General features: G+C 48.1%; 1 protein-coding gene across 2 annotated transcripts in view; it reads left to right on the forward strand.

The window, feature by feature from the left end:
- The window catches only part of SLC24A4 (solute carrier family 24 member 4), a 175,004-nt gene that overhangs the window by 89,017 nt on the left and 59,883 nt on the right, over positions 1–26,104 (forward strand). The window lies entirely within an intron of this gene.

Genomic DNA, 26,104 nt, shown 5'->3' on the forward strand with positions numbered 1-26,104 from the left:
CCAGGCCAGGGTTAGGCCGAGTAGCCCTGGTGACAGGCTCGGTAACTGTCGGGTGTTTGAGGATGATCAAGTAGCCTCCTGGAGGGGGATTCCAGCAGGATTTAGGATCTTAGTTAACAGCCCTAACAACCTATTTCTGTTCAGCCTGGTTAGATGACATTTAAATGCCAGCACTGTCATGAACTACCTGACGAGAGCCCTGCCAACTTGTTCAGGCCTCAATTGATCATAAAATGTGTTTTCAGTAGGATACAGAATTACCTAGACCCGGATTCTCAGAAGATAACATGTTGTTAATTTCATGCACACCGAGTTAAAAATGTCACTCCATGGGGTCTAAATTGCCATAAACTTGCTTACGCAGCAAAACCTCACCTCGATTTTGAAACCTACTAGATAGATAGGGATGATATTTCCCGTTTGGCCTGATGAATCCAAACAGTTCAGATCAGCGGCAACTGGATCTGATGTTTCTTTTCTCCCAGAAGGGATAGAACAAATGTATCTAAAAGAAATTAGGAAAAGACGGTTGGATTTTTACAAAATGTGGATAGAAAACAACTTGATATTATGGTTACTTTTCATATGCAAGGTGTTACCTAAGGAAGAAATCAGTATTTTATGGCGTGGACTTTTAAATTAAATGTTGCCCCATGTTTGGATTGAAAGCCATTTTGTTGCCTTCTGGGAGTGGTTGTGAAATCTTGAAACATCTTCAGTTACTTATATCTGCCTCTGCATTGGTGAGGTGTTGGTGCCGGGGCTCAGCTGGCTGCCAGGGCTTTGCTATACGATGGAGCTGAACTAATGCCTGGCCCTCTAGTACCCCCAGCACATTCTTCCAATGAGAGTTTCCATTACGCTGGTTAATTAAGACAACTGCAGAGAAATGTATTAGTTGCAAAGGTAGTTAGAGAAGAGAGTTGAATGTGGCCTAAAGAAACTGCAGAGAAGGAGAACTTGCCTTGAGCCTTGAATGTGGGAGTCGGGGAGGAGTAGAGGTGGGGGTAAGGAGCAGTTTTAAATCAAATACCTGTATGTTGGAACTGGTGGTGTTCTGTTAGTGATCTGTACCTTGATAAACTGGAAGAGATCAGAGGATGTTGGCTCAGAACTGGGGGAAACGCACACCCAGCCACCCAGAGGGCGGGTGAACCAGGGGAGAGAAGACCACGGGGCTTGACTAGGAAGCTCCAGCCACAGTGGACCCTTTAGACCCTGGGGAACTGCAACTCCTTTAACCCACAGCTTTGAACCCCAGGTCATTAGGAGTGCCCCCCCCTCCCTGGGGAAGTATTGGACAGTATATAACTGAGCCCAGGATCGTCTAAGATGAGAGACCATCTCATAATTAGCTGCAGTGATGCGAAGTTAATTCCTTTCCTCTGACAGCCCTAAAAACAACCTGAGAACCTAGGTCTCCTGTTACCTTTGTCTTTTCTCGTTTATTTCTGTGGGCTTTGGTGCTTAGTGGGAGATGCATACTTTGCAAATGCAAGTTAGAAAGTGTTTTTATCGATATTCTTGATGCCTGGTGTAAACAAGTGTGTTTGAGGAGCTGTTGGCTAAAGGAAAAAGAGAAATATCAAATCTCACTGGTCCTTCTGCCACTTGAGGGGAGAAATTGGGAAATGGGAGTGAAAGCCTAGGTGGAAACGACTGTTTAGAAAGGGCCTCCACTCACACAGGCAGCTATCCTGTAACCGCAGTCCTTGATCTCCCACAGCAGAGCAGGGGACACAATGAAAAGACTCCAGTCTCATCCCTCAGTCTCATAATGAAGAGTCAGAAATCTCCTGCCTCTCGGGGTTGAGTTAGCCAGCAACGCTTGCAAATCAAGTCAACAAAAATCTATTGTGTGCCTGGTGCTGTGTTAGGAACTGGCAGCACCAAATGGAAGAACAGAGACTGTCCTCAAGGAACTTGTGCTCCCGGTCTGGTAGTACATCACTGTGTACAGCTGTGCAGGTTGTGCACTGCACAACTCTAGAGAGCGCCATTCAAATCAGAGATATTGTTGATTTGTCTCTTTATTATGAGCATATTCCAGTAACTGGAAGCAAAATGTCTTCAGGAAGGGGCACTTTTTTCTAATTCTAGGCACACTATGGGCTAGTAGAGGCTGAATGTGGAGTCAGACAGAAAAACAATGGCAGTACAGTGTGACAATGGCCAGAGTGGATATGTGTGCAAACAGCAGACTTAGTAGGAGGAGCCCTCCACGTGCTTGAGAGAATCATGGAAGGCTTTGCAAAGGCAGTCCTTTGGAAGAGCATCCCCCTAAGCAGAGGCAGTGTTATGTAGTGGGAAAGAGATTATGTTCAATACCCAGACTTCCTGGGTTCAAATCTCAAATGGGCCCCTTACTGTGTGACCTTGGACAAGTTACCTAACCTCTCTGTGCCCTTCCCGAGTTGCTACTAATTCTGCAATACCCACGGGGCTTGTGTCTCTCCAGCCAGGCAAGTGGCTCCTTAGGAATGAAGCATGGGGCTGAGGGGGGTGGGGGCAGGGAGGCATCTCAGTCCTTCCCCTATAGACAATACACTCAGAGCCCTACACACAAAATGCACCAGCCTTTTCCTGGCACACAGACCCGACAAAGGTCAAATTCACCCACTAATAACAAAACGCATTCTTTTCCCCTCTAAACACCAATGCTCCCAAAAGTAAGAGAAGTATGGAATAAATATATTCAAATCATCTAGGTCCATTGCCCATTTCCTTGATGATGGGATATATTGGTTTCATAACATTTAAACACTTGATAGTTTTCAGATAACTGTTTATCAACTTACACTCTTGTTTCAAGGTACGAGGGCAAAGCTGAACAAGATTAATGTTCGCTGGAATAAGTAAACCATATGTCAAAAGCAAGGCATAAAATTGGTTACCCTGGCTTCTAAAAATACCTCTGTGAGGCAGGCAGGATTATTGAGTGCTAAGTGTGCTCACAACTTAATTTAGTATGGCCACCCACTAAATTGTGATGGTCCTGAAATATATTGAGTTACATATCAGTAGTTGAAACTTTTTCCCTTTCCTCAGTGTATATCCTTGGGGACAGCCATGAAGAGCATCCCAGATCCTTCATATCACCTACCGTGGTCCACAGACCAAGAACAAAACCCCTAACTAGATCATACAGGTGGATGCTTCGAGACCGTTTGAGAGCATATGTTTGGAAAATCAGAAAACGTTATTCCTTTGGAAGTTAAGATAATCACAACAGTAACTGAGAAATCCCCAAATCTCAGTAGCTTCACCCAGTAGTAGTTTATTTTTCACTTGCTTGGCAATCCAGTGTGAGCGTTTGGCAGGGAGCCTTCCAGGTGGTGACACAGGGATCCAGGTTCCTCCTGCCTCCACTCTGCCATCTTCAGATGGCCTCCACGGCCCCCGTGGAAGGTGAGAGAGGGCTGAGAAGACGCGCCAGCTTCTGAGGCACTTTGGAACACTAGCGACACATGACACACTGGTGATCTGGTTGATGAAGTCCTCTGGGTGGGCAGCTGTTTTTACCAGCAGCAACCCTATCCCTGTGGAAGTGAGCACGAATCTTTGGGAAGCCTCCCCACCTTGCATCTCTGCCACTGTGCAGTCATGAGTAACAGTACCCTCCCCCCAACACACACACACACACACCCCACAGTTCAGAACAGCAGACTGTCTAAAGCTCAAAGAGTACAGACTGGAAACAGGACTTCAAAAATCCGGGAGAGGGCTTCCCTGGTGGCGCAGTGGTTGAGAGTCCGCCTGCCGATGCAGGGGATGCGGGTTCGTGTCCCGGTCCGGAAAGATCCCACATGCCGCGGAGCGGCTGTCCCCGTGAGCCATGGTCGCTGAGCCTGCGCATCCGGAGCCTGTGCTCCGCAACGGGAGAGGCCACAACAGTGAGAGGCCCGCGTACCGCAAAAAAAAAAAAAAAAAAAAAAGAGGTGAAGCTGATAGGGCTCATTTATACTAATATGTAGTTGACTGACAGCTCTTTTTCCCTTGGAAATAATTGCATTTTTTAAAAAAAAATTTTTTTTAATTAATTTATTTTTGCCTGTGCTGGGTCTTCATTGCTGCGCGCGGACTTTCTCTAGTTGCGGCAAGCGGGGGCTGCTTTTCGTTGCGGTGCGCGGGCTTCTCATTGAAGTGGCTTCTCTTGTTGCAGAGCACGGGCTCTAGGCGCATGGGCTTCAGTAGTTGTGGCTCATGGGCTCTAGAGCGCAGGCTCAGTAGTTGTGGCGCACTGGCTCAGTTGCTCTGTGGCATGTGGGATCTTCCTGGACCAGGGCTCGAACCCATGTCTCCTGCATTGGCAGGCGGATTCTTAACCACTGCGCCACCAGGGAAGCCCAATAATTGCATTTTTAAAAGAGCATGTTTGAAAAAGCTTTGCTCTGGTCTTGTCAGAATCTCAGTTCAGTGACTGTGTTAGAAAGGAGTTGTGTAAATTTAAACATAAATTTAAAAGAAATGGAAAAAAACCAATACTGCCCTTGGTGCTGTGGGTGCTATGCATGTCCATCTCCCTGAGTAGAGAGGAATACGGTGTAGTGATAAAGTGCTGACTGCCTGGGTACAAACCCCTACTTTACCACTTGCTGTGTGACTCTGGGTAGGTTACCTAGCCTCTCTGTGCCCTATACTCAGCTATTGCAGAAATTTCTGCAATACCCCAGGGATGGTGTGTTCCCAGATAGATCAGTTAACCCTTCAGCTGGGAGTCGTATCCCCTCCCGAGAAATGACAGGATTTAAGAACAGGACTTAGTTGCTGTTTGTGTGTGTAACAGAGGTAAATACGAACATTCAAGTTGGGAGCTTTTCCATCAGCCCCTTAGTGGTCAAGATGGTGCCAGGAATTATTTCGTGCAGGCCTCACTTCAGTGGTTTCCAGCATTAAGGGTTGATTACAACACTAGAACCACTTTGCAGGGTGATCACATACAGTGAAGGTAGAGGGATATGGGTAGACACACACACACACACACACACACACACACACGTGTGTGTGTGTATGTGCACGTATTTGGGGAGGGGGGCTAGGCTTATTCCTCGTGTGGATTCAGACAGAAATGATCTCCAAAGAACCAAAGTCTTGAATTGTCATGGGATGCTCATGTGGTATTTGTATACTTATTGCTGCAAAGAGGATGCGTGTGTGTGTGTGTGTGTGTTTTGTTTCGCATCCACAAGGGGGGGATGAGTCAGGATGGAAGAAAAAAAAAGGGGGTGACTAAATTGACCCGAGATTAAAGTCTATTATTGTATTTGTTGTGGTTAAATTCAGTCTTCTGAGTTTGTTTCAGGAAGTGGCTTACTTCATTATTTTCTTGATTATCCCAGAATAGCAAGCAATCAGTACCTGTGTGTTGGAAAGTGCAGCTAGAGCTTTCTTATCTCTGCAAGCGTGTGAGTTATGTTACCTTGGAAGCCTTCTAGGTGGGCTAATTGTTTTAAAATGATGGCTGTGAGGTGTGAGCCAAGGTGGAAAAACTCCAGGCATTGGAGCCAGGCCAGTTTGCTTGGGATGAGTTGTGGCTTTCCTGCTTATGGACTGTATGGGCTCAGGCAAGTCATTTAGGCTTTCTGAGCCTCAGTTTTCTGATCTGCCAAATGGGGATAATAAGACCTGCCCTTCAAGTGTTAATTAGGATTAAGTAAAATAATAACTTACAAATGTTGGTTTCTTTGTTTCTCTAGAGGGAGTGGACCACTGTTTGTTTTACCTTTTCCCTTGTCCTGGAGCAGGTTAATCTATACCTGTTCTCCCAACAGGGAGTTTCCCTGTGGGAAAACTTAGGGTGGATGTATTGATGTAAGCCTTTTCCTCATGTGAGAACGTGGGGAGCTTTGATGCCAGTATGTGTGGATTACAAGGCATTATCATTGGGACTAAATAGAGCATCCTAGGGGCTGGAGTTTTCTGAGAGAGAAGAGAAGCTGCAGGAAAGGAAGTCTGGCCTGAGGACCATCCGGTCGAGTCTTTGGGGTGAACCAGGTGTGAGGGGGGCTTTGGTGGGGCTTCCTTCAGACAGAGGGGGGACTGGGTCAGGACAGCCTATGGAAAACAGCTCCCCAGCCAATTCTGAGTAAAGTTCAGTCTCCTCAGACCTTTCCCATCTCAGTCAGGGTCACTGAGATGCGAAGGGGTCCAGCAAGCTGACGTCAGCAACTCCAAGTCATAAGAGGAGGGGATGTTGAACAGCTGGATGGAGGAATGGCCCTGGGGGTGGGGGGTGGCCAGCGCTGTTTCCCAGGGAGCCAGTTTTCTGCAGGGCTGAGTGAAGCTGGAAGCCATTTGAGGCTGTAAGGCACAGAGGTGGAGGAGTTGCTCAGGAGCGAGGGATAGGAAATGCAAATGCATTAAATGTTTTCATTATTGGGAGCTTTGCAGCTGCCGCTGACCTTCTGTCTTTTTTGTTTAAGAGTATCTTGGGTTTTAGTACTTTTTATTGAAGGATAACATACAGGGAAGTAGACTTAATACATTTTCCCAACTGTGCGTACCCATTTCACCAGCACCATATCACGCAACAAAATATTACCAGCTCCAGAAGGCCCCGTGCATCCCCTTCCAGTTACCCATCCTCCTGGCTGTACTGAGCCCTTGTTGTATGCTGGGCCCTCTTCCACACGTTTACATAGACCTTCTCGCTCCGTTTTCTGAACGAGCCTAAGCGGTAGGCACTAATTTGTGCCTGTATCACAGGTAGGAAACAACGGAGACATGGCAAGTTAAGAACCTTGCCCAAGGCCACACCACTAGCAAGTGGTGGACAAGAATTTGAGGTAGCCGCATAGCACAGGGAGATCAGCTCGGTGCTTTGTGACCACCTGGAGGGGTGGGATAGGGAGGGTGGGAGGGAGGGAGACGCAGGAGGGAGGAGATATGGAAACATATGTATATGTATAACTGATTCACTTTGTTATAAAGCAGAAACTAACACACCATTGTAAAGCAATTATACTCCAATAAAGATGTAAAAAAATAATAATAAAATAAAATAAAGGCAGTGAGAGGTCCACCTTGCCCATGCGGCTTCTGGGAGGAGACGGAGGACACTTGTCACCTAGAGGTCCCATGTACTATATGCAGAGAAAACAGTGACCAAAAGTGATTGAGAATTTAGTAATTTGATTAATAAAATATAAATGCATCCAGAAACAGAGGTCTAGACATTCCTGATGCTTGCACATGGGGGTGGGGTGTTCATTCCATGTTCACTCAATGCACGTGGGTTTGAGCATCTCTTAGACAAACTCTGAGCTCTCCCCTCAGATGAAGAAGCACTTCTCTGGTGCTTTTTTTCTTTTTTTTTTTTTTTGCGGTATGCGGCCTCTCACTGTTGTGGCCTCTCCCGTGTGGAGCACAGGCTCCGGACGTGCAGGCTCAGTGGCCATGGCTCACAGGCCCAGCCGCTCCGTGGCATGTGGGATCTTCCCGGACGGGGCACGAACCCGTGTCCCCTGCATCCGCAGGCGGACTCTCAACCACTGCGCCACCAGGGAAGCCCTCTCTGGTGCTTTTGACAGATGAGGAAGGCGGAGAGAGTCACTTCTCCCAGAGAGGAGAAGTGACTCGCTGAAGGTCACACATTCAGTGATGATCAAGACTGGGACTCAGACCCCAGTGCGTATAGACTCCCTGAACAGCGCTCTTGCCTTTCTGCCTTGCAACACCCCCATTCATCAGCTTCTCCGTGAACACATTTCATAGACACTCACAGTTGAGTTGAATATTCCAGAGCCTCTGTTGGGTCACAGGCCCAGGGTCTCAAGCTGCCCGCGCACATCCCTAGCCCCAGCCTTGGAATCAAGGTTGAGCACTTAGCAGAGCTCCACCACCCACTTACTCTTTAGCCAGTGAGCTGCTGCTAATAGCCAGCATCTTCCATGCCCAGCAGGACGCCTGCCCCTTTCCGAACCATCTCTGAGATCAGCCAATTCCTTTCTTTCATTTAGGCTCTTACCCAACATGCAGTGAGAGCTGGTGCCCCGCCAGCCTGCTCTCTCCCAGCCAGAGCCTGTCTCAGTTATTTGTATAAAGCAGAACCAGGTCCCTGAAGCTCATGGGTTCTCTGAACCCTTAGTCGGTGGAGGACGACAAGAAATCCATACAGCCTGCTGATGTGTCTCTCCAGAGGGCTTCCTCTAGCTCAGTGTGTTGGTGCCCTGGGATTATGAACCTTCACTCTTGCACCAGCATTATTGAGTACTTACTGTGTATAAGGGGCACTGTCCAGAGATAAATAAGACAGGTGCATGCTTTGGACTAGGCCATTTATCAAGGAATCCTCCCGGATGGGCACTTTATGACACACAAGATCAAGGCCTCTGCCTTCCTGGGTTTCCATCTAATAGCAGCTGGATGAGTTAGGACTTTGGTCGGAAGTGACAAAGACCCAGCCTCGACTGGCATGAGCAAGAGATGGGAAATGATTGGCTTCTGATCTGGGAGGTCTGGGTCCAGCTTTAGGCATAGCTGGATCCAGGGGTCAGTGGGTGGCAACAGGATGGGCTCAGCTCTCTTCCATACTGGCTTTCTTCCCAGCCAGTCTTGCTCTACATAGGGACCCTGGAAGGTCATGGCCTGCATTGTTAACCACTTTTAGGTTCAGCAGCAAGAAAGCTTGCCGCAAATTCCTAGGATTGACGCTCGTTGGATCATTTACCTATCTCTGAAGCAACCTTGTACAGCCAGCCCTAGGGAGGGACTGGCCCCACTCACATCATACGGACAAGAACAGGGAAAGGGTGTCCCCCAGGGAGAACCAGGGTTGCAGGATGCTGGGCAAGCAGAAACAACAGATGTCAGCTCTGTCAACCGCCCCAGCACTCTGAGTACCCAGCTCTGGTATAATCCGTCTCTCTCTGAGACAGGCTGATCTGCATTTGGGCCAGGCACGTCTGTCCTCTTGGGCACAGGGTGTGTGGCAACAGCCCACAAGCCTTCCTGGCCTGTGCCATCTCCGTATCATCACCCACCTATATTCATGGCATCACTCTAGCCAGAAACCACAGGTGCGTCCTTCCTCCCCTCCTTTGGTCCTCCATCCTGCTGCTCAGGTGGCCACAGCATTTGCGCACCTGTCCCTTCCTCACCATCCTTGAGTTACTGCGGCAGCTTCTGCCTAAGGTCCCTGTCCCCCACCCCCACCTCCGCACCACCTTTCTAAAACAGGCATCAGCAAACTACAGCCCGGGAGCCAGATCAGTTCCCCACCTGTTTGTAGATGGCCCACAAGCTAAAAATGGTCTCCACATTTTGAAATGGCCAGAAAAACATGTTAAAGAGTGATCGTTTGTGACGCCCGAAAATTATGTGAGATTCAAATTGCTGTGAACGTAAATAAAATTTTATTGGCACACAGCCATGCCTATTTGTTGACGTATATGGCTGCTTTCATGCTACTAAGGCAGAGATGAGTAGCTGCCACAGAGACCATGTGGCCCCCACAGCCTGAAATACTCACTCTCTGGCCCTCTACGGAATTAAGTTTCCAGTTGGGGTTAAAATACTCTAATCCTGTCATTCCTGTGCTCAGAAGTCGAGTGCTCCCTGGTGTCATGGGGACACAGCTAGATTCCCACCCTGGCACTCAGGTCCTCTTCTCATTTTTGCCTCCCCTTCTTCCTGGGTCCTGACTGCACAGGATTCCCGGTCTCCAGGGCTCCCTCCTTCCTGCCTCAGCCTCCAGTTCATTCCTTTGCCTAGAGAGCCTCTCTCTCCTTCCTGGGAGAATCCAGGAAATCTTTGGAGCCCAGCTCTCTCATCTGCTGCTTTTCCCTGAGTCATCTTTTCTGAGTTGGAGTTAATTGTTCCCTTTTCTGTATTGCACTAAAATTCTGTGTAAGCTTCTCCCTGTGGCATTTGTCTTGTTACAGTCGCCATCCACTACACATCTGTTTTCCCCTCCCTGCTAGATTGCAGACACTGCCAGGCTTATCTTTCCTCCCTCCCAGCCCCCAGCACACATCCTCCCGGTAGATGGTACATACTCAGTGCTTGTCAGAAGGAATGAAAGTCAGGGTCTGGTCTGGAAGCAGCTTCTGTTCCAGGGACAGACCTGCTGGCTGTATAGGAACACACGCGTTGGAGAACTGCAGCTGGTAGAAGAAAAATATGAAATTAAGACAGAATGAACAAGGATTCGAGTTGACTTAATGAGACTTTAAGGGGGGAGGGGGGAGAATCAGAGTTCTCTGGCATGTTCCTAGCCAGCCAGTGTGGGTAGAGAGGGTCTTGTGAGGGAGGAAGACCTGTGCTTAGCAGCATGTGGACTGGTAGACCGTGAGAGGCAGAGAGTAGGCAGGTCTTAGTTACAAGGAGGCAGAGTGAGGCAGGCATCAGTGTTCAGTGGACAAAGACAGCAGCCACCATTTTAATGTGTTTTATTTCCTAGACCAGCGTTTTTCAACCTGGATACTGTTGGCTTTTGGAGCTGTGTAAGTCTTGGTTTTGGGGGCTGTTCTGTGCATTGTAGGAAATTTAGCAGCATCCCTGGCCTCTGCACACTAGATGCCAGGAGCACCCCTGCCCCCAGCGTGGCAACAAAAAGTGTCTCCAGAGCTCACCCAGGCAGGGGAGACATAATCATTCCTGGTTGAGAAACACTTTCCCAGATGAGTGTTCCTCCACGTTCTGTGGTCAAAGACTTGTTTCTTTATTTCACCAACACTCTTGTGAAATACTAGAAAAGCATGTTTGTAAAATGCTAGAAAAATGAATCACTCAATAAATGATCACATCCTTGGTTGTCACAACATCAAATTGCTTACAAGTGTTGAAGTGCTTATTCTTCTCGCTCTGTTTTCCTCCTGTCACGGACAGGTAACAGAGGGTTCACAGACCACACTTTAGCACAGCGCTAGACGCAGAAAAATATTCGAGAACCTTCATTCTCTGCTTGAATAGAAGGGAGGTATCATTCCCACTGAATGGGTATCGCTTTCATAAAGTCGAAAAATCATAAGTTGAATCATCGTAAGTCAGGGATCGTCTGTGTAGTGCACTTCAGGAAGAGTTTGCAGTACTGGGCGGATAAAGGGAGACAGAGGCTGGCGGGAAAGCGGAGACTCATTTCCCTGCCTTACTGATCAACTTCTCTCCTGTCATGTGCTGTGCTCCCTGCATCGAGGGGACAGGACATGAGTGAATTGAGCTGAGGAAACCCTGGGGTCAGGCATCTCATTGAGGACCTCTTACTGTCCTCTTACTGAGGTGGAAACTGAAGACCGCTCTGTCAAAATGACATTTAGGGCTTCCCTGGTGGCGCAGTGGTTGAGAGTCCGCCTGCCGATGCAGGGGATGCGGGTTCGTGCCCCGGTCCAGGAGGATCCCACATGCCACGGAGCGGCTGGGCCCGTGAGCCATGGCCGCTGAGCCTGCGCGTCCGGAGCCTGTGCTCCGCAATGGGAGAGGCCACAACAGTGAGAGGCCTGTGTACCGCAAAGAAAAAAAAAAGACATTTAGTGGCAGAACTGAGGCCAGAACTGAACATTCTGGACTCTCAATCCAGTGCCCATTGTCTGATTCTTGACTGCCTCATGAATCTTAATTCTGTTGTGTTTTTGAAGAGGGGGCATGGGCCTGAGAAGACATCTAAGGGGAGAAAAGGCTGGAAGTGAAGGTTCGGTGACCTCACGTGGTTCATTTTATAGTCTGTTCTATGGTTCAGTGAATCTCCTGTTTATAACAAGCTAATAACCTTCTCAAACTTCACAGTGCTTCATGGAAACTAAGGAGTGAAGTAATTTTCCACAAGCTCACAAAGGAAAGCCGAGAAGAAAATCCAGACCCCAGTGACTTCATCAGAAACGTTTTGGACAGAAGCTAAGGTTGAGAGCAAGCCTAGAACTTAGAAAGAATGAGACAGACATTTTTGTTCTTGTGAGATCTTAGGAGAAAGGGGTTATGTGTCTGAATTACAACCATCTGTCATTCAACAACTGTTTCGTTAAGCACCTGCAATGTGAAACACCCTGGAAATCCATCAGGCCTGCCAGTGTCCTCTTTCTGCCTGTCACCTTGCTTCACCTTATTAGTTGAGCTCCAGTGGCTCGATGTCTCATTAGAACTGTGAGCGTCGACAGGACTCACCGAGGGACTGCCTGGGATCTGTACAAAAGGAGAAGCTGTCGTGTCCTTTCCAGGAAGGTCTCGGTGGGCCTTCCCAAATATGACTGGTGACCTCGGCCCCTGTTTTTACTCAGTCCTGACCTGAGGCTTCCTGCTTTGAGGCTACTCAGGGCACCAGCGGGGGTTAAGTCTGGGAAGAGAGGCAGGATTATATGCCAAGGAGAAGGGTGGCCAAACAGGGAACCTCTCGGGCTGGGGGTGGGGAGACAGCGCCGGACCTAGGCGTGCTGGGGTGGGGTGACCCCGACCCACGGCTGTGGGTTATCAAGTAAGTGGTGATAGCAGCCCATCAGGTCCCTCCACCAGCCTGGCCCCTTGGTCTCCTGGTTTGGCCCCATCGGGGCCAAGCCCCTCGTTCTTCATATCCTAACCCCAATCCCAGTTTGCCAAGATCCAGTGTGTCAGTCAGGGTTCTCCAGAGAAGCAGAAGCAACAGGAGGTACACACACACTGTGTGTGTGTGTGTGTGTGTGTGTGTGTGTATCCATAAAGAGACTGATTTCAAGGAATCAGTTCATGTGATTATAGGGCCTGGCAAGTCCGAAGTCTGAAGGGCAGGCTGTCAGGCTGAAAAAAAAACCACTCAGGAGCTGATGCTGCAGTCTTGAGACAGAATTTCTCCTTCTTTTCCAGGACACTTCAGTTTTTGCTCTTACGGCCTTCAACTGATTGCACGAGTCCCACCCACATTATCGAGGGTGATCTCCTTAAAGTCAACCAACGGTAGATGTTAAGGCACATCTGCAAAATACCTCCGTGGCAACCCCTAGATTTGTGTTTGATTAAATGACTGGGTACTATTGCCTAGCCAGGTTGCCACATAAAATTAACTGTCACCTCTACTAGACAGCCCTGGTCATGATTTCAGGACCAGAGCAGGTCAGAGGTAAAGGGGGGAGCTCTTCCAGCCTCCTCAAGGCCCCTTGCTGGTTAGTGGGGATCCCTAACCAGCCTTGCTGGTTAGACCGCTTGCTCTTGGCAAATCATCCAACCTCCCTTAGCTTTGTCCTTGGGTGGGAGGCATTCCTGAGCCCATGTACCTGCTCCAGCATCTGTCTTTCCCCAGGCATTTGCTTGAGGCTGTCTAGGAAGGGGACGTACCAAGTATCTATGTTGGAAGTGATGGAGGTCTTTCCTGGCATGTAGGCATGGGTTAACTTGAACTCTCTCGACTGATTGGTATGGATTTTTACTATGGGGCACTGAACTCCTAATGAGTAGAGTGGCCATGAAATTTATGATCCAAACTGGGACACTTTGGAGAGTAGAGGGGACATTATTAATCATGCTGGACAGCAGACGTGAATCAAGATGTTTCTGGGGCAAATCAGAGCATATAAGAGACTTAATAACAGCAATCACTGTGTTGTTCTTAAGAGTTCATTAACCCAGAGTAGTTTTCTGTGCCTGTGTTCCGTAGATGAAGGGTTAATTAAGTCAACAAATGTGAGGGCAGTTGTGGGCTGAGTTGTGTCCCCCCAAAGGTATGTTGAAGTCCTAGCCCTTGGCATCTGTGACTTTGACCTTGTTTGGAAATAGGGCCTTTGCAGATGTGATTAATCAAGATGAGGTCATACTGGAGAAGCGGGGCGAGGTTGCTAAATCCAATGACTAGTTCCTTACAAGAAAGCCACGTGAAGACACAGATGCCCAGAGGAGAAGGCTGTATGGTGATGAAGCAGAGATTGGAGTGATGTGTCTGTAAGTCAAGGAACTCCAAGGATTGCCAGCTGTCACCAGAAGCCAGGAGAGAGGCCTGGAACACATTCTCCCTTAGTCTCTGAAAGGAACCAACCCTGCCACACCTTGATTTTGGACTTCCAGTCTTCAGAACCACAAAAGATTAAATTTCTGTTGTTTTAGGCCACCTTGTGTGTGGTACTTTGTTACAGCAGCCCTAAGAAACTAATATGGGACTTCCCTGGTGGCACACTGGTTAAGAATCCGCCTGCCAATGCAGGGGACACGGGTTCGATCCCTGGTCCGGGAAGATGCCACATGCCGCGGAGCAACTAAGCACGTGCACCACAACTACTGAGCCTGTACTCTAGAGCCCGTGAGCCACAACTACTGAGCCTGCATGCCCCAGAGCTCCTGCGCCGCAACTACTGAGCCCCTGTGCTGCAATTACTGAAGCCTGCGCTCCTAGAGCCTGTGCTCCACACCAAGGGAAGCTACCGCAATGAGGAGCCTGAGCACTGCAACGAAGAGTGGCCCCCGCTCGCCGCAACTAGAGAAAGCCCTCACGCAGCAACAAAGAGCAGCCAATAAAAGAAAAGAAACTAATATGGGTGCCTCCTACATGCCAGGTTCTGGCGGAAGTGCCAGGGGTAACATCAGCAACGCACAGCAGGTACAGCCCAATCTTATGAGGGCTCACCATGTAGACCTTTGTCCCTGGGACTTTGCACAGACTGCTGGCTGTATGGTCTAGCCAGACAGTAATTGTTTCTGCAGGTTGATCAGGCAACTGAGATTAACACCTGGCCCAAATTGATTCTCACACCCACCTTTGCCGGCTGAGAACGACAGGACAAGTCAAGTGGGTTCTGTTGCTGACTTTGGCAATGGTGACATGGGCTCGGGTGACATCAGGTCTTGTTCCAGGGGTGCAGAGTGCCTGTTGTGATGAGCCCACCTGAAAATGGTTCACAACAGGCAGAGCCCACGCTGCTTCCTGGGCTTCTGAGCTCGGGAGATGAGCTCACCTTTCTAGCAGCAGCAGCAAGGACCATATCCAGCCCCATCCCAAAGTCTCCTCCACAGGAAACATGGTGGTGGCTGACATGTGCGATTTCCACGTGAATCCAGGTGCTTGTTACTTGTCCATCCATGTTGCGAAAAGTATGACAATGAGGGACAACAGTGGGGAGTGCTAAGGTTTATCAGCGGTAATAAATATGCTCCCTTTTCCTATATTGTGGGAAGTTCTATAGATCTCTCTTTACTGACATATAACAAATATAAAAAAAATACAGATTTTTAAGTGCACAGCTTGAGTTTGACAAATGTATGTAACCATGTAACTACCACCCCAGTCAAGATCTGGAACATTTCTGTCACCCTAGAAAGTTTCCTGTGCCCTTGTCTAAGCCCCTCCCCCAACCCCAGAGGTTCTGACTTCTGTCCCCGAGGGTGGTGTTGACTGTACTTGGGCATCGTATCTGTGGCATCCTGCTACTTGCGCTAGATTCTTTCATGCCCCATAGTTTTAAGCTTCATTCTTTACTGATAAATCATAATAAATGGACTTCAACATTTTACTATAAAAAACAACATAATCATGTTATAAAGCGTTTGGCAAGGGGACGATGGGAGGGAAAGTGATTTAGGATTCTTCTATGTGCCACAGCCGTTGTAATGGTTTTAGTGTATTTCTTTCTAGTTCTTTTCATTTGCTTATTTGTTCATAGCTGCAAAAAAGCCAAAGGTGATTTTTTTCGTGTTTCTTTTTAAAATTTATGATGAACATTTTTTCCACATCCCGTGTCTTTACCATTTTTGACAATACTCTATCTAAATTGTGCCATGAGGGCAGGGGCTTTCACTGTCATGTTCACTGATGTATTCCCAGTATGTAGAACAGTGTCGGGACATTGGTAGGTGCCAGTAAATGTTTGTGGAAGGACTAGATGAATGTATCAGAGCTACTTAACCATTTCCCTATTACTGGACAATTAGTGGCTTCAGTGTTGTACCATTAGAAATAATAAATATCTTCACACAAATGGTCCTCCCACCCCATTTTGAGTGACATTCTTAGAACAAGTGCCAAATATTGTGTCAGAGAAGAAACATGTTATGGTTCTTGTTAGACAGTCAAGTGCCTTGTAGAGCTGAATTACTCAGGTATCAGTCTTGGCTCTGCCGCTTACTTGCTGTGTGACCTTGAACAAATTACATCACCTTTCTGTGTCCTAGTTTGCCCATCTGTAAAATGGGACTAATGATAATATTTCCCAGGCTTGTTGTGAGGATTAAATGAACTACTATGTGTAAAGTACTTAGAAGGCTTGGTGATAGTAAGCCCTGTATATGTATTTGCTGTTTATGTTTTACACATAAAAGAGGTTATGCTAAGAAAAGGTTTGCCTATCTTTCCAAATAGAAATGGTCTATATCTTAATAACCACTGTCCTTTTGATAACTTAGTAGCGCTGTGTGGTGCCCACTGGCGAGTGGCTCAGAGCTGGGTTGCTGTGTAATGGACAGGAACCTTGGTGACTGGTTCACGCCAGATGTTTTGTGTGCCTGCCTGTAAAATGCTCTTGCTGGAGGCCATCCAGTAGAGGCAGGGACAAGACCGGGGTGAACAGTTTGTCCTCACAGCCCTCAGAATGCTCAACCTAGTGCTGGAGAGAGACATACAGACACAACCAAAGGTTCTTCCTATCGTGGCAGTGAACAAAGGCCCCGCCGAATGAGAACAAATCCCTGATACCTATTGAGAGTTTACTGCAGGGGAGTCGGCCACCATCACTTGTGTTTGCCAGAGACTCAAAGGCAGGTAGGGGAGTGAGGCAGCTTTATAGCGGAAAAAAAGAAAAGACTTGCATTTTGCCCTGAAGGAGGTTGCCGGCCTGGGGAAGCTGAAGGTGGCTAAATAGAGGCAGGGTATTTTATGCCATTGGTTTGGGGAGTGTATTCATTTCCCAGGGCTGCTGTTACAAATTACCACAGACTGGGTGACTTAAAAGTAGAAATTTATTCTCTCAGTTCTGGAGGCCGGAAGTCAGAGATCAAAGTATCAGCAGAGTTGGTTTCTCCTGGAAATTCTGAGGAGAATCTTTTCCTTGTCTCTGTCCTTGCTTCTGGTAGCTGCTGGCAATCCGTGGCATCCCTTGGCTTATGGGCACATCACTCCTATCTTTGTGTTTGTGGTCACATGGCCACCTTCTCTGTTTCTCTGTGTCCTTTCCTCTTCTTAGAAGGATACCAGTCCTTGGATTTATGGCCCACCCTAATCCAGTATGACCTCATTTTAACTCAGCTACCTCGCAAAGACCTTATGTTATAGACTAGGGAACTGCATTCCCTCAAAATCCATACGTTGAAGCTTAACCCCCAAAATGATGATATTTGGAAATAGCGCCATTAGGGAGATAACTAAGGTTAAATGAGGTCGTAAGGGTAGGGCCCTAATGTAATAGAACTTGTGTCCTCATAAGAAGTGAAAGATATCACTTATATGTGGAATCTAAAAAAATGGTACAAATGAACTTATTTACAAAACAGAAAGAGTCACAGATGTAGAAAACAAACTTATGGTTACCGGGGGGGGAAGTAGGGGGGAGGGATAAATTGGGAGATTGGGACTGACATATACACACTACTATATATAAAATCGATAACTAAAAAGGACCTACTGTATAGAACAGGGAACTCTTCTCAGTACTGTATAATGACCTACATGGGAAAAGAATCTAAAAGAGTGTACATATGTATATGGATAACTGATTCATTTTGCTGTATAGCAGAAACTAACACAACATTTTAAATCAACTATACTGCAATAAAAATTTTTTTAAAAAAGTGAGTTTCCCATAGACAGCAAAAAAAAAAAAAAAAAAAAAAAAAGAAGTGAAAGAGACACCAGAACAGAAGTGCACGCACGCGAAGAAAAGGCCATGTGAGGACACGGTGACAAGGCAGCCATCCACAAGCCAGGAGGAGGGCTGTTGCCAGAAATCAGCCATGCCAACACCTTGATCTTGAACTCCAGCCTCCAGAACTGTGAGAAAATTAATTTCTCTTGTTTAAGTCCTCCAGTCTGTAGAATTCTGTTATGGCAGCCCTAGCAGTCTGATGTACCTTCTTTCCAAATAAGGTTGAGTTCAAGGTTCCTGGTGGACATGAATTTTGGCAGGGGACACCATCCACCCCATTGTAGGGGTCATATTTAGCTTTCTCTGGCTGGTCTTGAGTTGGAAATTGGGACAAAACCGTAGGGAGGCTGGCCCTCACTGACCACGTCCTGACCATCTATCTGGACCATTACTACGGCTGTGGGCCAATTGTGGTTGGGCTTCCTGGACCAGCTGCTGCAGAGGACATGGGTCAGAGTTGTCCTGTATGGCCTGGCCAGTGTCCGTTTGCATGTTCAGGCTCTTGTCCTGCTGCTGCTAACCAGCTGTGGTGCTGAGGAAAGCATTTGACCTGTCTGGACTCCAGTGTTCTCTCTCCCCTTGAAAATGGGACATTAAGCTGTTCTCCGTGGGCGGGAGAAAGATGCTTAGCATCAGGGCAGGGAGAGAGGTGGAGATGGCGAGGATGGCTTAGAAAATATTTCCCTGGTGATTTTGATAAGCCCATGGCCCCTCCTGGGTGGAGAACAGCTGGGCCACTTGGCATCTGGAGCCTCTTCCAGCCATAAAATTCCACAGTGGTTTCTCCTGGAGAGAACAATCCTTCTGCTGGATCTTCCAATCATATTTTTATTTTTCGTGGTGCTTAATCTCTTTTGGAATGTACTGAAATGAGAGAGAAGATTTTAAACTCATTTTCATGCTGGTTAAGCCAGTGATTTAATCTAATTATTTTTACTCCTGTTTGGGACATGAGAGTGATGCTGTAACACCTAGACATTTCAGCTGTTGTCATGAAAGGTACACAATTCTTAGCAACTTTATTTCAAACCATAGAATTGGGGGAAAATCACGTTTTTTTTATTTTTTATTTTTTTGCTTTGGTTTCTGGCACTGGGTGGTTTCTAAAACACAGAAGTCGAAATGATAGAAATTTGAAGCTATTTAAATTACTCCCCAGCCTTCCCATCTAGCTTTCATAGTTTCAGAATAAACGTCAGGGCTCAGAATATGGGGTTATTTTTAACCGGGGTAGAAAGCAAAGGGAGAATGGCATGTTTTGAGGCATTTTTTTTTTCCTTTTTGAAAAATTCAATTCACAGTTTCTATTCCCTAAAGAGAATCAACTAATTAAAAGGTTTAAGAAAGATCAGCATCTAATGGAAGGACTTGTCTGTCAAACACTCTCCGTCTGGGAAGGGTCACGGTTCAGCGTCCAAGCAGCAGTTTGAAAAGCCAGGAGCTGAGAAAGGAGGGCTAGCCACACCATCTCCTGGGCATCCTTCCGGGCAGAGCTCATCCTAGCAGCTCCTGGGTTCGTGTCAGAAGGGAGGTGGAAGGCCAGGTACTCATCACTCAACGGGCATTTCCTGAACACCTGTCTTGTGCCAGGACCCGGCAGCCCACAGACGTGACCAGTGCAGCCAGACCAGAGCAGACTGGAGAAGTTGCCAGGGCTGGACCACGCAGGGTCTCGAAGACCTTGATAGGGTTCTGGGCGTTTCTCCGAAGAGCAGTTGAAAGCCATTGAGGAGTTCTAAGCCATAAATGCCTGTGGAAAACAGAAAGGAGCAGATTGAGAATGGTCGTGGGGAGGTCAGGCAGAAGGCGGGTGCAGTGGTCCAGCCAGAGTGGATGCAGGTGGGGGAGATGAGGAAGCTGATGGACTCGAGAGCTGTTTTGGAAGTAAGATTGTGGAGGATTGGCTAAAAGAGGGCAGAGTGTACCAGTTAGCTTTCAGTGCAGGAAATAGAAACCATTCTCAATATTTTCAACAGAAAGGAATTGAATTCAGGGAATTAGGTCCTTACAAAATTGCAGGAAGGGCCAAAGGAGCAGGAATTGGAAATGGAATATTCAAATTCAAAAACATCTTATGTACAAATAAGGAAGTAGATGCTATTGTCAGGAGAGCCTGTCCACACTTAGATCTCCGAAGCCTTGGTTGCCAGAGGAATAACACCTCTCCCTCTTTTCTGTCCTCTGAATCTGCTAGGTTGGCCGAACCTCCTTCTCATTCAGAACCCTAGCTGCATGGTAGGTCAGGTTCCACAGAATAGGAAACAGGGCTAGTATGTGTGAACGTGCAGTGCACAGCCTGCACACCCGTACCTAGTATTCTCGACAGGAAGGCTCATGGAAGGAAGTCGAAATGGATGCTGAGTGCCCACTGGCCTATCCACTTATCACAGGGTATGAGGGAGGAGGAGGTCGTCAAGGATGGCACCAGACCAACATGGAGGGTGGGCCGTTCGCTGGGGACGGGTTTAAGGTATTTATAAGATAGCCAGAGAGTAATGTGCCATTGCCAGCTGGGTATGTTAGGTCTTGAGCTCAGGAAAGACTGAGATCTGGGAGAAGTCTGCAGAGATTAGAAGGTCAAAGCCAGGTCACCTGGAGAGAAGAGGGCTCAGGGCAGATCCCCTGGAACCCCAAGGTTCGGGGTCCCACAGAGGAGGGGGCCCTCTGAAGGAGACTAGGCAAGTGAGGACAGCGTGGGGTCAGAGAAACTAAGAGAGAACATTGCAAGAAGGTGGAGTCACACAGCAATGTGGGTGAACCTGAATGTATTTCGCTAAATGAAAGGAGCCAGACCAAAAAGGCTATATATCCCGTGATTCCATTGATCCGACATTCTGAAAAAGGCAACACATCAGGGGTTGGGATTCGGGGGAGAGTTCAACTACAAAAAGGCTGCAGAAGGGAATTTGGGGGTGGGGGAACTCTTCTGTCTCAGAGGCTTGAGAACCCATAGAAATGCACATCACAACGAACAAATCTTACTGTATGTAAGATGGATGGGTGGATGGATGGATGGATGGATGGGTAGATAGATAGATAACACATACATTCATTCATACATATGTTCATTCATACATAAAAGAAGTGGTCAGTTTTATTAAATGTTTCAAGGAGGTCAAGGAAAATGAGTGACAGGTTTCCCCAGGATCCACAGAACAGTGGGCTAGGCCTCTGTATGAGTGGGTCCTGGGCTATAAGTGGAATTGACCTAAGACATGCAGTGTGTATTCCTCCTTTTGAGAGCATGAGTTCTTGACACGGCCCTTGGAGCTTCCAGGAATACAGAACCTGCTCCTTGGATAAAGGAGACCTTAGTCCCGAGATGTGCCCCTCTTGTGGGTAAAATGCTTGGATGGAAAGAGCCTGGTGTTTGTTGGGCTCCCAGCCTGGGTTCTTCTCTCACCTGTGCCAAACAGTGGTTGTATGAGTGCAGGTGAATGCTTAAGCCTCGCAGAGCCTCCATTTCCTCATCAACAAAATGGGAATAATGATCTTCTCAGGACTGACCTGGCAGATTAAAGGACTTTGAAAAGTCAGTAACGCAGCCTCCAAAACTTGACGAGGGTGCCACTCTCTCCATGGGCTTGCTGCCCGTCCCACCTCCCCCAGGTCAGTAACCCCTGGCTTCCTTCATGCCCCACATCACAGCAGGCTTCTTCCTGTCTCTCAGTCATTTGTTGCCTTATTGGACCCTCACCAGCCCGTTAAGGGCACATCCTCAAGGCTAAGCCCCTAGCCTAGCACCTGGCACATAGTAAATGCTCAAGAAGCATGTATTGACTTGAACTCGTTCAGGATCAGGGTGTCTGCCATCCTGATAACCTCCTGCTTTCTGAATGACTTTGGCTTTCTCCAGAAGTTCCCATCACTCTCCCAGGTGAAGAGCTGCCAGACCTAAGGATGCTCACAGATGCAACAGGTTCTCATCCACCTGCTCCCAGAGAGCCCATCACCTGCCGCGTGGGGCTTAGTAAATACTTGTTGAACAAATTCATACATTTTGGAACTAGCAGCATTGTTGGCCAAAGTATAGAGCCTTGAAAGGGCAACATAAATTCGGGGTTTCTGAAATATAATGGCGTCACCCATGTAACTGTGTGTGTCAACAGGAAAGGTCAAGGGTGCGCTAGGGGTCTGGCTTATAAGGTGTTAGAGAACTTAGTAGCTAGTGATGGGGAAGGGATGGCAGATGTCCCCTGGGACCTTACATTTCCCCCCTCAATGTCCAGGAAGGCAACTGGCAGGAAAGACCTCCCGCCCCAGTTCCCCCCTGCCCTACACACAGTGGTGGGGGGAAGTTCCAGAACCAAGAGTGACGGAGAAACCAACTCTGGGCTCCGAGGTCCACAGGAAAGAATGCTAAAAGAGGGGTGGGGAGTGGCTGCTGGGTCGCTGGCAGCTTTATCTCCCCTCCTTCTCCTCCCCTGCCCGCCCCCGGGTGTGGACGTTGCTGGAATCATCTCTGGTTCCCTGAGCTCAGCTCCACCTGCAGACACATCTCTTCCCTACACCCACCAGATTTCTGCGGCTTAAAGGCTTACGCGTGACCTCGAAAGCCGCTTGTGTGCGCCCTGTTGATTCCTCTCTTCTCCCTGGTGGGGATTTGAGCAGATAGGGCGGACTCGGCCCCTCTCAGACCCGCAAGCATCCCACCGTTGAACGTGGCCGCGGGCCCCCAATCCCAGCAAGCCCAAGAGAGGAGAAGAAGGTTTTCTCAGGAAGCTGGGATTAAACTGCACCAGCATTCACATCCTAACATGGCCGGTATAATCACGCTTGCTCTTTCCCCCACTAAGCTGATCTCATCTTCTCTTTTGCTTTCACAAAGCAAGGCTCATCCTCTGGAACAGTGGGCACAGACCTGGTGTGGAGGGAGGAGTCCGTAAGTCAACAATCCTCAGAGTGATGGCAGCCTAGCTGGGCTAAGTGCTGTGCATACACTATCTGTATCACTTAATCCTTACAGCAGCCTGGCGGGCGGGTTCTGTAGCGTCCCCATTTATAGGTGAGGTAACAGTCCTGCGGTGTTAAACAACTTGCCAAGGTCATGCAGGTGACAAGTAAAGGACAGAGGCACTTCCTGAAACCTAAGCTACCTGCTTCTAAAAACAAAGCCTTAAGCCGCTGTATAGGCTGCCTGCAGTTTAAAATTGCTGCTGTTGAAATAGAGACACAGACGTAAAGAATGGACATGTGGATACCAGGATGGGAGGAAAGGGGGAAGGGATGAACTGGGAGATTGGAATTGACATATACACACTACTAGATAACTAATGAGAACCTACTGTATAGCACAGGGAACTCTACTCAATGCTCTGTGGTGACCTAAATGGGAAGGAAATCCAAAAAGAGGGGATATATGTACACGTATGGCTGATTCACTTCACTGTACAGCAGAAACTAACACAACATTGTAAAGCAACTATACCCTAATAAAAATTAATTAAAAATAATAAAAATTAAAAAATTGTTGCTGTTGATGACGAAGTTGGGAGGGGTAGAGTTCCTGCTGCATGTGCTCCATGGTCTCTACACCCCATCCCCTGTATGCCAATTTCTAGAGGATTTGACTCTTAAACTGGGGAGTGGGCTGGTCCCAGCTACCAGCTGCCAACGAGGGAGGGCAGGGTGGCCATCTCCCCGCTTGCAGCCGTTGCTATCCACGGCAGGGCATGCACACGCAGTAACGATGACTATTTCACCACCTTGCGTGGCAGCACATTGCCACTGAAGAAATAGAAGGACAGAGAGGTGAAACGACTCGGCCAGGGTCCCACAAGCTGATGGGTAGTTGAATCAGGACCCAATTCAAATCTTCCATTTCAAGTCAGTGCAGCATGATTTCTATCCATGTTAGAGGCAGCCCTTAACCCTGGACGAGGAACTCAGGATCCCCCTCCCGGGTCCTGGCCTATATGGTCCCTGAACTAGTCACTCCCCCGCTGAGTCTCATCTGGAAAACAGGGACATGTGTGGCTGCAGTGCCTGCCTCATGGGCTCAGGGTGTGTCCAGAAGACTTGGGTGGGTACAGAGGGTGATTAGCAGCTGGTAGCTCTGCCAGTCACTCTGTCTCTACTGGCAAAATTCAGACCGTGATGGCGTTCACTCCCCTCTACAGCCCTCCAGTGTACGCATGGGGTCACGGAGCAAGGCGCTTTGGCTGAACCATTAGAAGCCTGTTCCTACCAAGGACAAAGCCATTTACAACCCGCGTCCCCTCTCTGCTGGAGCCCAGACGATAATGTCCTTATGGCAGAAAGGCAGCATTACTGGATTCTAATTTTCCAAGAGTGCCCAGTGTTGGATAAATCACTGCTTTGGAGAATCAAAAACTGGCTCGAATTTTCATGGCAGAAATGTCTGCTTGATCTGCCCTGAAATATCCCAGACAGTTACATTTCTCCTGGAAACAAGGTCCAGGACGCAGGAATGTCGAGTTACTGCCTTTATAATTCTCCATCTCTGAGCCGACAAGCCTTGAAGTAGACCCATGCCCTTGAACTGGCAGCAGCAATTCTGTTAAAGAAGTTTGATTACAGGGGGAAAAAAAGTGAAAGAATCTATGTTTCATTAAATGCTGCTTGTTTTAAAGTGGGAACATGGTCTGGGAGTCTGGGGAGCTAATGTTTTCTGGGTCTTGTTGGGAGAATCTCATCTTAAACAGAAGAGTTTTCTGTTTTAAGGGAGAAACCATCCTTTCAGAGCTTAGAGCCAAATTATATTTACAGAGAAGGGATTTTTGTCCTGGAAGTTTCTAAGCGTTTATCAAGTGCCCACTCTGAACCAGGTATCATTCTAGGCATTTAAGAGGTTTGCAAGGGTAACGAAAGCGTTCTAACAGGATGAGATGATGTAGATGGTCGATTGTCATTTTTGTTAGTATTTTAGCATTGTTTATTCAACTGAATGTTAAGGTCTCTTGAGAACCTACTGTGTGCCAGGCCTGGCCGAGGCACTGTGAATGCAATGCGGGGCAATGTGGATCCCTGCCTTCCAGAAGCTTCCGGTCTAGCTGAAGTGCCGAGGACGTGGGGGTGTTTTGGTGTCTGATGGGGAACCTGCAAAAATGACATTCACAAAATAAAATGCTTACCTGTTGGTCATCTCCAATGGGGGGCGGGGCGGTGAGAAGGAATTACCCCACCATTATAGGTGACATTAAGGTCCAAGAAGCATTCTTGGGCCAAAGAAGGGCCTATGACGTGGTACTCAGTGACCTGAGATGCCACCTATGCCAGTGGAAGCACACCTGGCACCTGAGTGGGCCTGAGAGGTTAGGGGACAAGGATGCTGTCAGTCCTCACCTCCTCCCTTGTTCCCGCGCGGCATCAGGTGCCCCTCCAAGGCTTACCTAGAGCCCCGCCTCCCATGGATCATTTCCCCTGCTCTGTGTGGCACTGCTAAAAGAGTGCCCTCCCTGGGGACAGGAGGTTTTCCTAGTGCCAGCACTGCCATCCTCGACCCTGCCAACGTCACTTGACCTCTCTGGGATCTTGGCTTCCCCCTCTGGAGTGACAGGTCCATTGTGGGCAGGAGGAGAGATTGGGAGGAGGGGCTGATGGGTCTGGGACAGGCTGGAAGGGCTGTGCAAGAGGCCGCCTGTCCCTGAGCTCTGAAACGACTCTAGCGGAAGGGGATAGGCCTCCCCTTTCCCCTTCATGGAGCGGCTTCTCAGTTCTGACCTGACGGTGAGGGAAGAGTATTCCACAGTCCTGGGCGGGGGGGTGGGGGGATGCAGGTTTGAAGCCCACCACAAGCTTGACACGCTGTAACAGTAAGGCACGTTATTAAAATTAGTCTCACTGTTTTACCGATGAGGAAACTGAGGCACAAAGAGGTTAAGGAACGTGTCCCTGTCGACCCAGCCTGTAAGTATTAGAGCAGAGAACTGCACTTGGCCGTGTGACCTTGGAGCCTGCGCTCCCAAGCAGGCCAGCCATCCCTGGCCTCAGCCTGCCCGTTGGCAGGGATCGTGTTGGTAACAGATCCGAGTGTGTGTTGAAGCCACTTGGAAAGCTGTCTGCTAGGAATGTGGCTGGAATCCATTGACAAAGCAAGGAACCATCCCGATTTTCTTCTTTGGTGACTTTTGACTTCTTTATACTTTTTTTGGTAACTTTATTGAGATGTAATTCATATACCATACAATTCATCTGCTTAAAGTGTACGATTCAGGGGCTCTTAGTATTCAGAATTGTGCAAGCATCACCACAAACAATTTTAGAACATTTTCATTACCCCAAAAGAAACCCTGTACCTTTCAGCTGTCACCCCCCAAACTCCATACCCTCCAGCCTTAGGCAGCCATTAACCTGCCTCTATCTCTGTGGATTTGCCTGTTCTGCACATTCTATATTAATGA

This window comes from Aethalodelphis obliquidens, unplaced genomic scaffold (assembly GCF_003676395.1).
Source record: "Aethalodelphis obliquidens isolate GAN/ISIS:26980383/991018 unplaced genomic scaffold, ASM367639v1 scaffold21, whole genome shotgun sequence".
Classification (NCBI taxonomy): domain Eukaryota; kingdom Metazoa; phylum Chordata; class Mammalia; order Artiodactyla; family Delphinidae; genus Aethalodelphis; species Aethalodelphis obliquidens.